General features: G+C 38.0%; 1 long non-coding RNA gene across 1 annotated transcript; it reads left to right on the forward strand.

Moving 5' to 3' along the window:
- Positions 1-873: 873 nt before the first annotated feature.
- LOC309491890 lies at positions 874-13,042 on the forward strand. The gene is made up of 3 exons (XR_014203359.1): positions 874-1,037; positions 1,173-1,288; positions 12,540-13,042. It is a non-coding gene; the product is annotated as an uncharacterized lncRNA (long non-coding RNA).
- Positions 13,043-13,335: the final 293 nt, after the last annotated feature.

Here is a 13,335-nt window from a genome sequence, read left to right on the forward strand (position 1 = left end):
TGTCCTAATTCACTCACTTGTACTATGTCCTTAAAGATGTACTCTTTTTGTAAAGAGAAATGACTTTTGACAACATACTTCTGCTACGGCGTGTGTACCAGAAGAGTAGACAAACTTAGAAGCATACTACTTTGTCATCATTAACGGACAGCTCTTACTCTCACTTACTCACCACATCCTGTCACTGTAAATTGCCCTGTCAATCATCTTGTCACAACTTTTAATTTCCTACCATTTCGGAGAGAGAATGCAGCAGTATGTTGGTCTGCCAGTCAGGGGTCTTTGATGCAGAGACTCTCCTCATGTGAATATAATTGAATATAATGATGCATTTTATATGTTAATGGCCAAACATATATTTACAAAAGTTCACATTGCTGTTGCACATTAAATAATTATCTTCCACATCTGGGGATCTATGGAATACTCTTTTCAAAATACTGTGATTTGGGACGTACTAATTCCATTTTCGAATACTATTTAGGACGGATAGTATGTGATTTGGGACACACTGTGTGTATGTGTGGTGCTGGCTTATGTAGCGCGCTGTAGATGGGGATGATGGCAGACAGGTGTGTTGATTTTGAAGTGAGTGCAGGTGATGATAACTAGGGAGGATTGGGGGAAAGGTAGTGCACAGAGGTGACAGACATGGTTACTGGTAACCCTGACATTCAGCTAGAATGAAATGTTTGCAACAAGACTTCTTTTTTTTTACCTTATTGGAATCAAAATTAGGAAACGATAAGAATTGAAATTATTAAAATTCAAACAATACCCAACCCTAGTTGTGCAATTCATTTCTATGCCCAGCCTAAGTCAGCATTGTATCTTCAAGCTAGAAAAAGCTCCACTCAAATCATTGGACATGATTAACCCATAAATCCTTGTGGTTTACAGATGCTGTCCGTTCTAAAACCCAACTTGTGGTGTGCAAAGCCATTGGACCAGATGGTGGATGGCACAGTGGATTTATAAAGGATCGGCGCTGCCATTATGAACTTGACTGGAGAAGTTATCATGCCGATAGCTATAAGGTAACTCAGTGCAGTACATAATATTTATATTTAAAACACTACAGATAACAAATACATACAGGAGAGTTAACAGACTATAGTCAAGGAGAGGACGCCTCTCCTATTTCTTCAGAAATGACTATTAATTATTTGCAGATTCTGGTTGATCCGTGTGGAGGAAGTGGTTGGAAATGGATGGATGGGGTACAAGGAAACATGGTCTTGTATGACGAATCAAGGAGGTTTCCAGGAGTCAAATTCTTTGTGTGTAGGTTAGTGCCAATACAAATACAATACATAGTACTGGTAACCCTTTATAATACCTGTAGTGTAATAAAGTATTTAAAAATATTTTTATATTTTATATTTTATAAACTGTAGGTAATACATTAATGGACTATATGTAACCGGCGATGCGCAGCCAGCGACACCAGTTGTGAAACTTTATTCTACATTGTGCACTTTTGTGGACTTAGACATGGGAAAGCAGGTGGCAGTTTCACTGGATCTTTTTACTCTTGATAAAAAAGTCAAATAAACAGCCTTTCTTAGAGTGTGAATCACCCTTAACGTTCGCTCTCCGTGCAGTTAACAATGCAAAAGGTACAAAATGGAGCATGAAAGATAAGTTGAGCTAAGAAAAATTACATTAAACAAGAAACAGAAATCATACCTAAAATTAATGACAAATAATCACAGCCTCTTTGAGTGAATTGCCCTTGTTTTCTCTTTGTAAAATTAATGTGATGTACACTTCACCTTGGGCTCTCATTAAGGCCAAAGACAAAAATTTAAAACAGTGAAATTTAAAACTTAAAAATGGTATAATTACCAAAAATGGTCACACAGACAAGTGTACTAACATTATAAACATGAATTGAAGTAAAAAATATAGATATAGAAGCAATAATTACAATTAAGATTATCAGGAGTCAGAAATAACCCACCTCTTCCATCCAGTTAATAATTCAAAAGGGAAGAAGAGGAGACAGAACAAGAAATTATGTTGGCTTGTGAAATCACAACCGTTAACAAACCATTAAAATACCCTTCAGATAATTTTTTGGGGAAGTGAGTAAAAATGCACCATTTTTGTGTGTCCCTTTAAATGCAAATTACTGTATATGCTGCTCCTGGCCCCTTTCAAAAAGAGGTCGGAGTTTCCAAAACTAATGCTCTAGTGTCAGTAAAATCTCATCTCACCGAATGAAAATGTCAGAACTAGTGCTGTCAAACGCGCTGCCTGTGAATGTCCTGTCTATGTGACACACACACAGAAAGACACGCACAGACAGCGCACCAGTATTTAGTTCTCTTTCGCACTTGAACGAACAATAATACACAGAATTATGACAAAAATGCCTGTTTTGTTGAGTATTTTTATTAGAGCAGTCTTAACCCTCTGGGGTCGACAAATGTGCCGGTGCGTTTTGCTGGATTTTTTTTCACATAGCAGCAAAATAGACTTAAAATATTCCGTCATTTATGGTCATACAGACTTAAGAAATATGAAAAAATAAACTATTAAATGTCTACTTTTTTATGTGTCCAGTTACAATCAAAACAAAACATTGTGCTTTTGTAAAATAAAGAAAATAAACAGAGTATACTTTCTGCCTCTCCGTCTACGAGAACTTTTTTTCTGGAGAACTTCTCTCAATTTAAAAAAAAACTCAGCGAATACTAGTCACACAGGTAAGAGCAATATATCTTTATAATCATTTAAGTGTCTACTTTTAAATTATCTAGTAATATAATCCTGGCAAAAGTTACCTCAGAAGTGCTGGTTTAGTTTTACTTTGAGGAGCAACGGATTCACAATATAGTGTATGTAAACAGCAAAAAGACTGTTTAAATATGAATCGCGTGTCTATGTGTAAATGAACTGTTGTTTACTACACGCACTTACATTATTAAACATGCTATTTTTATATGAACATGAAAAAATCTACTAGTTTAGCATTTCCCAAACTAAACTGCTATACTGAGATGAGTAAAAATCAACTGAAATATGTTTAAATAAAAGGTCTTTGTATAAAGCAACATATTAAACAGCAAATTAACTTTTATATGCCCTATATTAATATATCATAAAAACAATATGTTACAGACAAAATATGAATGTTTAGACAAGATTTCGTGACTAGTTTTGGATAGATTATAACGTTTTTGCTGTACAATAGACTACTGCCACATCAATGAAGCTTTTGTTCTCCAATTTCTGCTCATATGTTAAATATAAAGTATGGGATGTTCTGTCAAAAATAAAGTAGGTATATTGAATTATCAACTAAGATGAAAATGATCAAGGACTCTGATGAAGATGTAACTACATCGAAACGTTAGTCAAGTTATTGTTATGCACCTTAAATAAAAATTTTATTAAGTAGACATCTGTGCTGCACCGGCGATTCCCTTTTTTCTGCTCTGTTTTGTCCTGTCTTGGTTGCACCGGATTGTTGTGGATTACAGAAGCGCAGAGAACCTCCTTTTCAAATGTTATTATAGTGTTTGTTCCAACATTCAAACTAATGAGTCCTTAAAGGGATACTCCTCCGATTTTTCATATTAAACTATGTTATTCCCTTAACTAAGATGAGTTGATACATACCTCTCTGGTCTCAGTGCGTGCACTAAATCCCTCTGTCTTGCGGCGAAACTTTGTTAGCACTTAGCTTCAGAGCCGATCAGCCCTATACGCACACTACGCAAAGTGCGTAGGGCCCCGCAAATTACTCAAGGACCCGCCTCCCCCTCGTGTCAAAGCGCGTCAATCAATGTTTACAATATCGATGAGAAAATGAAGCGGAACTATCCTTCTGGTCACGAAAAGAGAGAGAAAAAAACACCATAAGAGTTCATTGCAGGAACAGTTATCAGGTAGACTTGTGTGCTCTCCTCTCAAAGTTTGATGTCAGCAAAGAACAGTAGGCTAAAGTTAAGTTGATGTGCGTTGATTTATTATGTTTAATAAACGACAAAGGACAACGGTGTTTGTTTATAAACTGCAGCTCGGAAAAGATAACCGCGTCGCGCGTTAACATGCGATCATATGAACGTGCATGAAATGAAACGCGCACTTTCCAGCAGAAACATCTGTTGTGAGTCGGGACCAGTACAATACGGGCGTGATGGCACTCCTCATTATAGTTTTAAAACAAGACGATGATTATCTAGTCGCTAAGTCAAGGTTTAGTTACAACTCTGCCCAAATGCAATATGGAAAGCAATGTATTGACATTGACTATTGATAGGCTCCATTGAATTTAAAATGTTGATTGGCTGGAGATTCTGGTCAATATGGATGCACATCCCTCAGTAAATAATAACCATCAAGAATCAAGAGTATCAAGAATTACTTTTATCATTTAAAACACAGTGACATGCTATGGCGCCATTTTAGCTTTTATTCATTCACAGGATAATATGCATTTTTGATATCAATAATTAAATTTGTACTATTTAAAATGTGAATTCTTGATATTAAGAATGAACTTTTTACTTGTAACAATGTCTTCTGATATCAGGAATTACATTTTCACTACAACTAGTTAAAGGAGGGATTGTAGTGGGAACACTGGGGTGTCAGGTGTGACTGTGTGGCAATGGCAAATGGTTCATGGCTCACGGGTCAGGTATGAGGGCCCCTAAACAGAATTTTGCTCCCCAGGGATTTACATGTGAAAATTATTGAATAAAATATCAAAAAATATATTTACAAGGTAGATGTAAACAAAATCTTAATAGGTCAATATAAGCCTTCTCTTAAATTATTTATTATTGTTTTTTATTAGTGACAAATTTGGCGAGAGGATATATTCCAAAACATTATGAAAATATAGTATGAGAATTAACTGCACAATTACTAGTAATGATTACCTTGGATATTATACAATTTGCATGCTTACAAAATTTGTGGAAAACGAATTTTTTTTCTAGATGTTTCCAACTCTAACTTTGAACCAATTCTCTAGAATGGCCCATATAGCCTATTTGAACAGGATTTGTTTCAAGGTATGACTGTACTCAAAATGTGCTTTTAGACATTTATTGGTTATTGAAAAAACAAGAAATGAAAGTTTCTGAAATAAGACCACAAAACACATACTAAATATGTGTCCACAAGACTTTTGACTAATGGATGTTGTCGCCTAGAGTTTTTGCTTCATGATCTGAAAATCATCATTAACATAAAACAATACATTGATTTAAATTTTGTAAGTCAACTTTTTGTTTAGAAAGGTAGAAAATGTGAGGGAACGGCAAGAAAGAAAAGAAAGTGAGGAAAAAAGAGATCATGGATGTTCATAATGTTGATTGTTATCGGATGAGAAAGATTAAGTGAGTTTAATATGCGTTCGCAACTAGAAGTAATCTAGAGCCAAAATGGCGGTCTAAGCATGAGTGTGTTAGAGCCAAAATGGCGGTCTAAGCATGAGTGAGTTAGAGCCAAAATGACGACGTACATGTAAAACACTAGGATTGCGTGAAGCGAAATGCTATATTCGTGACAGTTTAAAAATGAGAGTAATGTCTCATGAATGTTATTGTGATGTGAAATACATGATATTTGGTTGAAAACTCTGTAAAAGGAAAAGGCTTGATTAAAATGTAACTATCTTTATTGAAATATGTTAATGTTGTTAATGCATTGAAATTAAAAGAAGCAGAGTCAATTAAATATTGTCAAAGACTGCAGCCAGTATTCCTGTTTTACAGTGTCTCTTGTCAAGTTTTACGGTAATGTAAATATCTGATTAATCTCACAGGATGCGTTTCGTTGAGTTAAACAACCCGCTAGAAAAGTTCTTCAGTTTCCGGGTGCTCATTCTCTTCAGGTTCGGCGCGCGCAATCAAACAGAAATACAAAACATTAAAAGCTATAATTGGGATTGCATATACATATCAATATTTTTTGTAATAAAATGGTTGTAAATTCTTTGAGTATAGTTACATTCTTCAGCAACCATTGAGTTGATTAACCTTCTAGCAAAGCGGTTCAGTTTATGGGTGTTCATTCTCTTCAGCTTCAGCGCGCGCAGCTCAAACCGCAATGATGTAATTTGAAACAGTAAGCCTAATATTAAAGGGTTAGTTCACCCAAAAATGAAAATTCTGTCAGTAATTACTCACCCTCATGTTGTTCCAACCGCGTAAGACCTTCGTTCATCTTCGGAACACAAATTAAGATATTTTTGATGAAATCTGAGAGCTGATCACTTCTCCATAGGCTGCTAGGTGGCCCAAACTTGCTGGCCCAGAAAAGTTAAGAGATCGTTAATATAGTCCAAGTGACTACAGTGGCTCAATCTTAAGTATATCAAGCGACGAGAATACTTTTTGTGCGCAAAAACAAACAAAAATAACGACTTTATTCCACTATTCATTTCCTTCTCTCTGGGCCTCGTAGTGTTTTTGCGCAGCGCGTCTGTGTTACACGTCACCACGTAGGCTCACTATTGGCCAACGCTGGTCATGTGTGTGATGCGTGATGACATATAACACAGACGCGCAGCGCAAAAACACTACGAGATTTCATCAAAAATATCTTAATTTGTGTTCCGAAGATGAACGAAGGTCTTACGCGGTTGGAACAACATGAGGGTGAGTAATTACTGACAGAATTTTCATTTTTGGGTGAACTAACCCTTTAAAGATGTTTACTATTACTGTAATATAAAAAAATAAAAAAATAAAAAACATTGATGCGTTATTATTAATAACTACCGCTGTTTTGTTCTCATATTATTTACAAATTTCCTTATTGTCCGTGCGGAGGCGATTCCATTTTACTTATCCATGGCACATGCATTTTGTTTCTTTATATGCAGCCCAATGTTATCCAATGCATTATTTGCATTATTTTATTTAGATTTTTTGGTAACATTTTACAATAAGGTCTCATTTGTTAATGTATTAACTAACATGAACTTAACAGAGAGCAATAGCCTTTGTTAATGTTAGTTAATAATGTGAAAAATGTAATGATAGACTCACATATTTTTATCAATTTCCTTGAGCACCCAATTTGAGCAACATATTGCTTTGTGGATGTGCGTGCTTTGGATCTGATTTTAATGTTCGTTAATACAATATTTGTGTTCATGTTAGTTCACAGTTCATTAACTAAGGTTAACAGATACAACTTTGGATCTTAAAAACGTCTTAGAAAATGTTGAGCTTAACATTAACTAAGATTAAAGCTGCCGTCGGCAACATTTTTTTGATCATATTCAGTGTAATCGACACTATAATCCGACAGAACAACATAAATAAGGTGGTTTTAGAAAAAAACCCGAGCTTCTAACTCCACCTGGAGCGTGTTATTTGTTTTGCAAAAATCCAGCGCTCCCGCTTCATCAGGTCCAATCAGCGCAGGAGGGTGTGAGATCTGACTGTCAATCACAGGTCGTGCACACGCCACAGATCCCCCCTCACTCGCGCACGTTAATATCACATGCACACGCCACGCCTGAAGTTCGCCTGGAGATTGCATGAAGCGTGATGGCGGAGAGAAAATCTACTAACAAGCTTCCAATTTCTCGGTTATTGCTATCTATGGATAGATTAGCCAGGGCAGCCTACCTCCGAGTCCATGGTGTTGATAGATGCTGAAGAGACGGACGCGTTCACAGAAAATCAGGTACACACGCACAGTGACGCACTGACGAGCACGACCTCGATGGGAGGGTGCTAGCTGGTAGTGGGGAGGGGCATGAGAGTTGTAAACATTAAAAATTTTGGCTAATCGACCCAATCTGCCAGACTTGCCGACGGCAGCTTTAATAAATGCTGTAAGTATTGTTCAGTAATTGTTGGTTCATGTTAACTAATGCTATCAAAATGAAACTTTATTATAAAGTGTTATCATTGGCCATAGGAGTGTAAAATTTATTTTAAAAGTTAAGGAATCTTACACTGGTTTAAACTAGGCTACTGTATTTGATTTATGTTGAAGTGTTTGGTCCATGTCTTTTAATGGTGAACCTTTTGTTTATGTATACAGGCTATCAAAGTATATACATTTCAAGTAAGTCCATGTTTGCTCATCTCATTATAGCAATATAGTTTGGTAAAAGCTAAACTAGTAGATGTGTACATGTAAAAATAGCATGTTTACTAATGTAAGTGCGTGTAGTAAACAAAAGCGTGCATCTGTGCCGTTCATTCACACTGAGACACGCGTAACACGCAGGATTCATAAACGGTCTTTTTGCGGTTTACAGACACTAGTCCATATTGCGATTAGGATAAAGAACTTACTAATCACAATCCTCAGCTGGATCTGTTGCTCTTTGAAATTAAACTGAAACCAGCACTTCTGAGGTAAATTATTGCAGTACAATTATTAAGCTATTATTATTTCTCACAGCGTCACAAAACGATGTAAAGTACATTAATATGACTAAACTTGATGCATTTTATCGAGTTGATGTGGGCGTTGACAGGTTTGCATGGATTGCCTCAGATCATTTGCGTTTGAATAGCGTGCGCTTTCAGTAGGCGTGTTCACATTAGAAGATAATGAGCTGACATGAGAACGACTGACATCTCTCTCTTTTCATACAGATTACATAAATGTTTTCGTTTGGAATTAAGTAGACACTTAAATATTTATAAAGATATATTGCTCATGCCTGGGTGAATAGTATTCGCTGAGTTTTGTTTAAGTTTAGAGACGTGCACCAGAAAAAAAGTTCACGGAGATGGAGAGGTAGAAAGCACACCCTGTTTATTTTCTTTACAAAAGCATAATGTTTTGTTTTGACTGTAAGTGGACACATTCAAAAGTAGACATTTTAAAGTTTATTTTTCCTTATTTCTTTTGTCTATATGACCATAAATGACGGAGTATTTTAAGTCTATTTTGCTGCTATGTGAAGAAATTCTAGAACACGTCGGCGAGTTTGTCGTCCCCAGAGGGTTAATAAACTGGTAAATGTTATATCCTTAAAACAACTCAGATGAACTGTAATAAAGTGTCTGCTCTCCCTTTCATTACTGCCATGACCAGTATCGATCCTGAGACTATAAGCTGGATCACAGTATCAGATCAACAGTAGGTACTGATCTATCCTTGAGGAAACACTTTTAGCAAAGCCTGCCTTTTTGCCCCTCGTTCACAAAGCAGTCTTCAGTGGCTCAGATGTCGGGAGACAATGAAGATTATTATGTTCACTCTAACATCCAACAACAGAACGCCTACGAGACATTGTCACTACAGCTGCTCGAGTGTGGAGAAAATGGTGGATAATGTACAACTCGCTGAGGGTGGAAACTATAGTAATGCAGGACTGTCAGTCAGCGGCTGTGGGCGGGGTCTGAGCGCTATGATGTCGCACTGCTCAGATAATTAAAACGGCATGTTTATTGTCTCGGTTACGTATGAAACCCTCATTCCCTGAAGGAGGGAACGGAGACATAGTCGACATATCGACTGATTGGGATCACGCCTAGGGAGCCTGTCATCTTCGAGCATTGTTAAAACGAGCCAATGCACACATTGGCGTGCGTGAATTGCATCACGGGGCCCAGGGCCAGCTGTGGCCACAGTTTTTTCTGTGTCGAGGGATATCCACTCAGACAGGAGAAGAAACAACTGGCGGAGGGACGAGTCCGGAGGGGCAACAGATGTAACGGTGCAGCCCCGAAGTGGTCCCAAACGGCTGTACCACCGGGGGACGGAGTCTCCACTCTCCCTCAGGCTGTCATGAGGCTTGTCAGCGGCACGATTGAGCAGGCCAGCAGTAATAAGAGGAATGAAGCAACCTTAGAAGCTTCTGACTCCGAGGAGGAGGTGGTGGCGGGCGAGAACTCATAGGCCTTAGGAGGAGACGAGGGGTCCCCGTCCAAAATGCAGCGGCCATCGTACACAGGTGCACTTGTGTCGCGACAGACAGCTCCATTGGAGGTATAGCCTTGCAACCTTCACCGCTCCTCCGTCAAGGGTAGTGAGGGGGGAAAGCTATTCGGTAGCTTCTGGCAGAGAAAGGTGCCGTCCACGACCTGGTAAGCTCTCCATGCACTTCGGGAAAGAAAGGCACTGGGGCGGCGAGCTGAGATCCAGCACGGCCCGTCCTGAGATACAAATCATCCGACCAAGACTGTTCGGGACACGGTGGAGGATTCCACTCAAGGCCGACAGCCTCAGCGGCCCGTTTCAGCATAGCTGATATTTCTGGTTCTGGCTCGGGCAATGTTACACTGCAGCAGACAATGCAGCAGAGTCATCATTTCCAGAGGTCAGCTCACCCTCCGATGCTGCAATCGGCATCCTGTCCTCTGGAGGGGCCCCGAATGAAACGGCTGGTCGGTCCATTACAAGAGGGACCAGCGCGCTCAACGGGGGCTTACCGACTGTGATGCGATAGAGGAGTGAGGGGCCCACAAGGATTGGTTCCTCCAAGCCTCACTATGATCCTCTGATCTCTCATCCCACACAGCGCCGTAGCGGGGCGAGGTAATGGGGACTCCAGCTTCACGGCGTGTCTCAATCTCAACACCACGATAGTCATATTCTCGCAATGAGAACATGAACCATCCACAAAAGCTGGCTCGTGCTTTATACGTGCTGTATACACATATACATACAGTATATACAGACAAACAAACACAAACAGAAAATGTGATGCTTTTAAAACAGCAGTTGAGAGCTCCGAAATCTTGTGCTGTAGAACCACCAGTACCGGAAGAGACTTCCTGAAGAAGCACCGACACACTCGCTCGTTGTAGTATAACAACACTCTTCAGAGACATCGACATGAAGACTGATCGGCTCCTCAGCGAAAGACAAGTGGTGTGTGCATCCGCTTCCGTGTTTATACCCGCTCTGCGGGGCGGAGCGTGGATCCAAAGCTCGCGCGCCAATGTGTACATTGGCTCGTTTTAACACTGCTCGAAGATGATAGCGTGATCCCAATCAGTCGATACATCGACTATGTCGAACGTGAGCGACTGAAAGGGAACAGAATTTAACTGCTTTAGTTTAACAGGGATTAAAGAAAAGGAGTGGGCGGATTTTTTGTCATTGTAGGGTGATTGTGTTCACACACTGCCAACACACATATATACGTCAAAACACAATATAAAAGTGGATTTTGCATAATAGGTGCCCTTTAAAAGGGGAAATCACTCATTTTTCAATCAGGAAGGTATATGAAAATGAACAAATTTGTGGGAATTCTAATACATTTAACAGTATAATTTATATAACGGTTCCATATATACAATAGTGAATATATAATGAAGAACTCAAATAGTTACATTTAATCATTTAGCAGACACTTAGTTTTAACCAAAGTGACTTACAACTTAGGAGAACAATAGAAGCAATCAGACCAGCAAGAGGGCAACAGTATACAAGTGCTGTAACAAGACTCAGTTAGACTAGCGCATAACACATCAAAGGGTTTAGAATAAATATTTAGAATAGAATAGGCAAGTGCTAGTATTAATTGGTCAGGTGGTGATGAAAAATATGTTTTTTGAAAATGGCTAAAGACTCAGCTGGACGAATAGAGATAGGCAGGTCATTCCACCAGCTGGGAACAGTCCAGGAAAAGGTCTGTGAGAGTGATTTTGTGCCTCTTTGGGATGGCACCACGAGGTGTCATTCACTTGCAGAGTGCAAGCTTCTGGAGGGTGCATAAGTCTGCGCATAAGAACTCACATATAGTGAGTTCTTCATTTTCACTGTAATTAACAAAGTGCTATTGTTTATTTAGCTCATTTGTAACGAGTTAATGCTTTGTTAACAATGTACTAATTGTAAAAAGTCCTCACTTTAAATTAAGTCACAAAAAATGGGAAAATTACATTAAGTTCTTTAACCAACCTTTATTAGACATTAATTGCATTTATAAATAAATAAATAAAATAATGCTGTCGATATCAATTATATACAAATACTCATTACATCATGAAGGATTAGATGTAGGTTTAGGGGAAATAATATACAGTTTGTACAGTATAAAACTCACTTCTATGGAAAGTCTCTATAAAACATGTAAACCTAATGTGTTTATGTGCTCTTAATGTATTTATAAACATTTTAACGAACACTGAATATGAATGCAATTAATGTCTAATAAAAGTTGGTTTAAAGCACTTAATGTAATTTTCCAATTTTCCATGACCTAATCTAAAGTGAGAACTATTTACTGTTAATAAATTATTAAAAAACATTGTCTTACTCTTTATATATGAGCTAAATAAACAACAATAATAATTACAGTTAATTACAATGACAATGAATGAACAACTCTAAATTAGTAAATTAATGATGTAATGTTTATAACATATTTATTATCTACAATAGTTTGCAAATGATTTGTAAGTATAATGCTACAGGTATTATAAAGTGTTACCATAATACTCTTTTTGGGGGGGATGGGGGGGGAAGTAAACCTTTATGAAATGTTTATGTTTGCAGACTTAAACTGAAAAATAATCTAATCCACCTGTTTTATTGATATTAAGATCATGTCACATCTGTGTTCTAATGTTCTCTTTGTCTTCCAATAGTTTGAAGAGCAATGGCTACGTGGGGAAGCTTTTCAACACGCGCCATGGCTTTCTGTGCCATTTTCCACTTGGGAGTTATAACAGGGATGGAAATTTCTATTCTCTGGTTCCGCAACCATGTTTCTGAAGACACTTCACCGTGATTCACTCTTCAGTGCTTAAGTTTCTCTAGTTCATATTTCAAGCTTTGATTTGGTGGAGGTGTTGTATTTATCTTTCGAAGGACACACTGAACCTAACGTCACAGATGGAAAGTAGTAGCCAACTCTTGTAAAACATTTAATCAAGTGTACAAATGTGCATTTGCAGTAAAATTCAATTTTCTTCTGCACAGTCAATACTAAGAACTCAGATCTATAATGTCCTTTATATATATTTGAAAAATAAGAATATAACTGTAATTCTTAATTTTTATTTTCACTCTGAGTGCTACAGACTGTACTTCTATCCCTCACAGCCCTGTTTTCTTTCTCATTAAAAAATAAAATATAGCATCAACCTTTCTCTATCGCACATCATTCACAGCAGATTCCATTATGAACAAACAATTTAGATATCTAAAATATAGTTTTGACTAGTCTTAGCTGAATTACAGGTATCTCTTATTATCTCTGAGTATGTGTGATGAGGCAGTTGGGCTTGGGGGCGTGACGTCACGGCTCTAGCGCCGCGGTGGCTGATGGGAAAAATCGCCATTTTGTGAGGCCACTTTTTGACGTGCCGAGGAAGTTTTAGTGATGGGAAGAACATGTTGTGTTGTTAGATGTAATGTCCGTTCACACGATCGAAGGGGCAA

This window comes from Leuciscus leuciscus, assembly GCF_965113295.1.
Source record: "Leuciscus leuciscus genome assembly, contig: HAP1_SCAFFOLD_677, whole genome shotgun sequence".
NCBI lineage: Eukaryota > Metazoa > Chordata > Actinopteri > Cypriniformes > Leuciscidae > Leuciscus > Leuciscus leuciscus.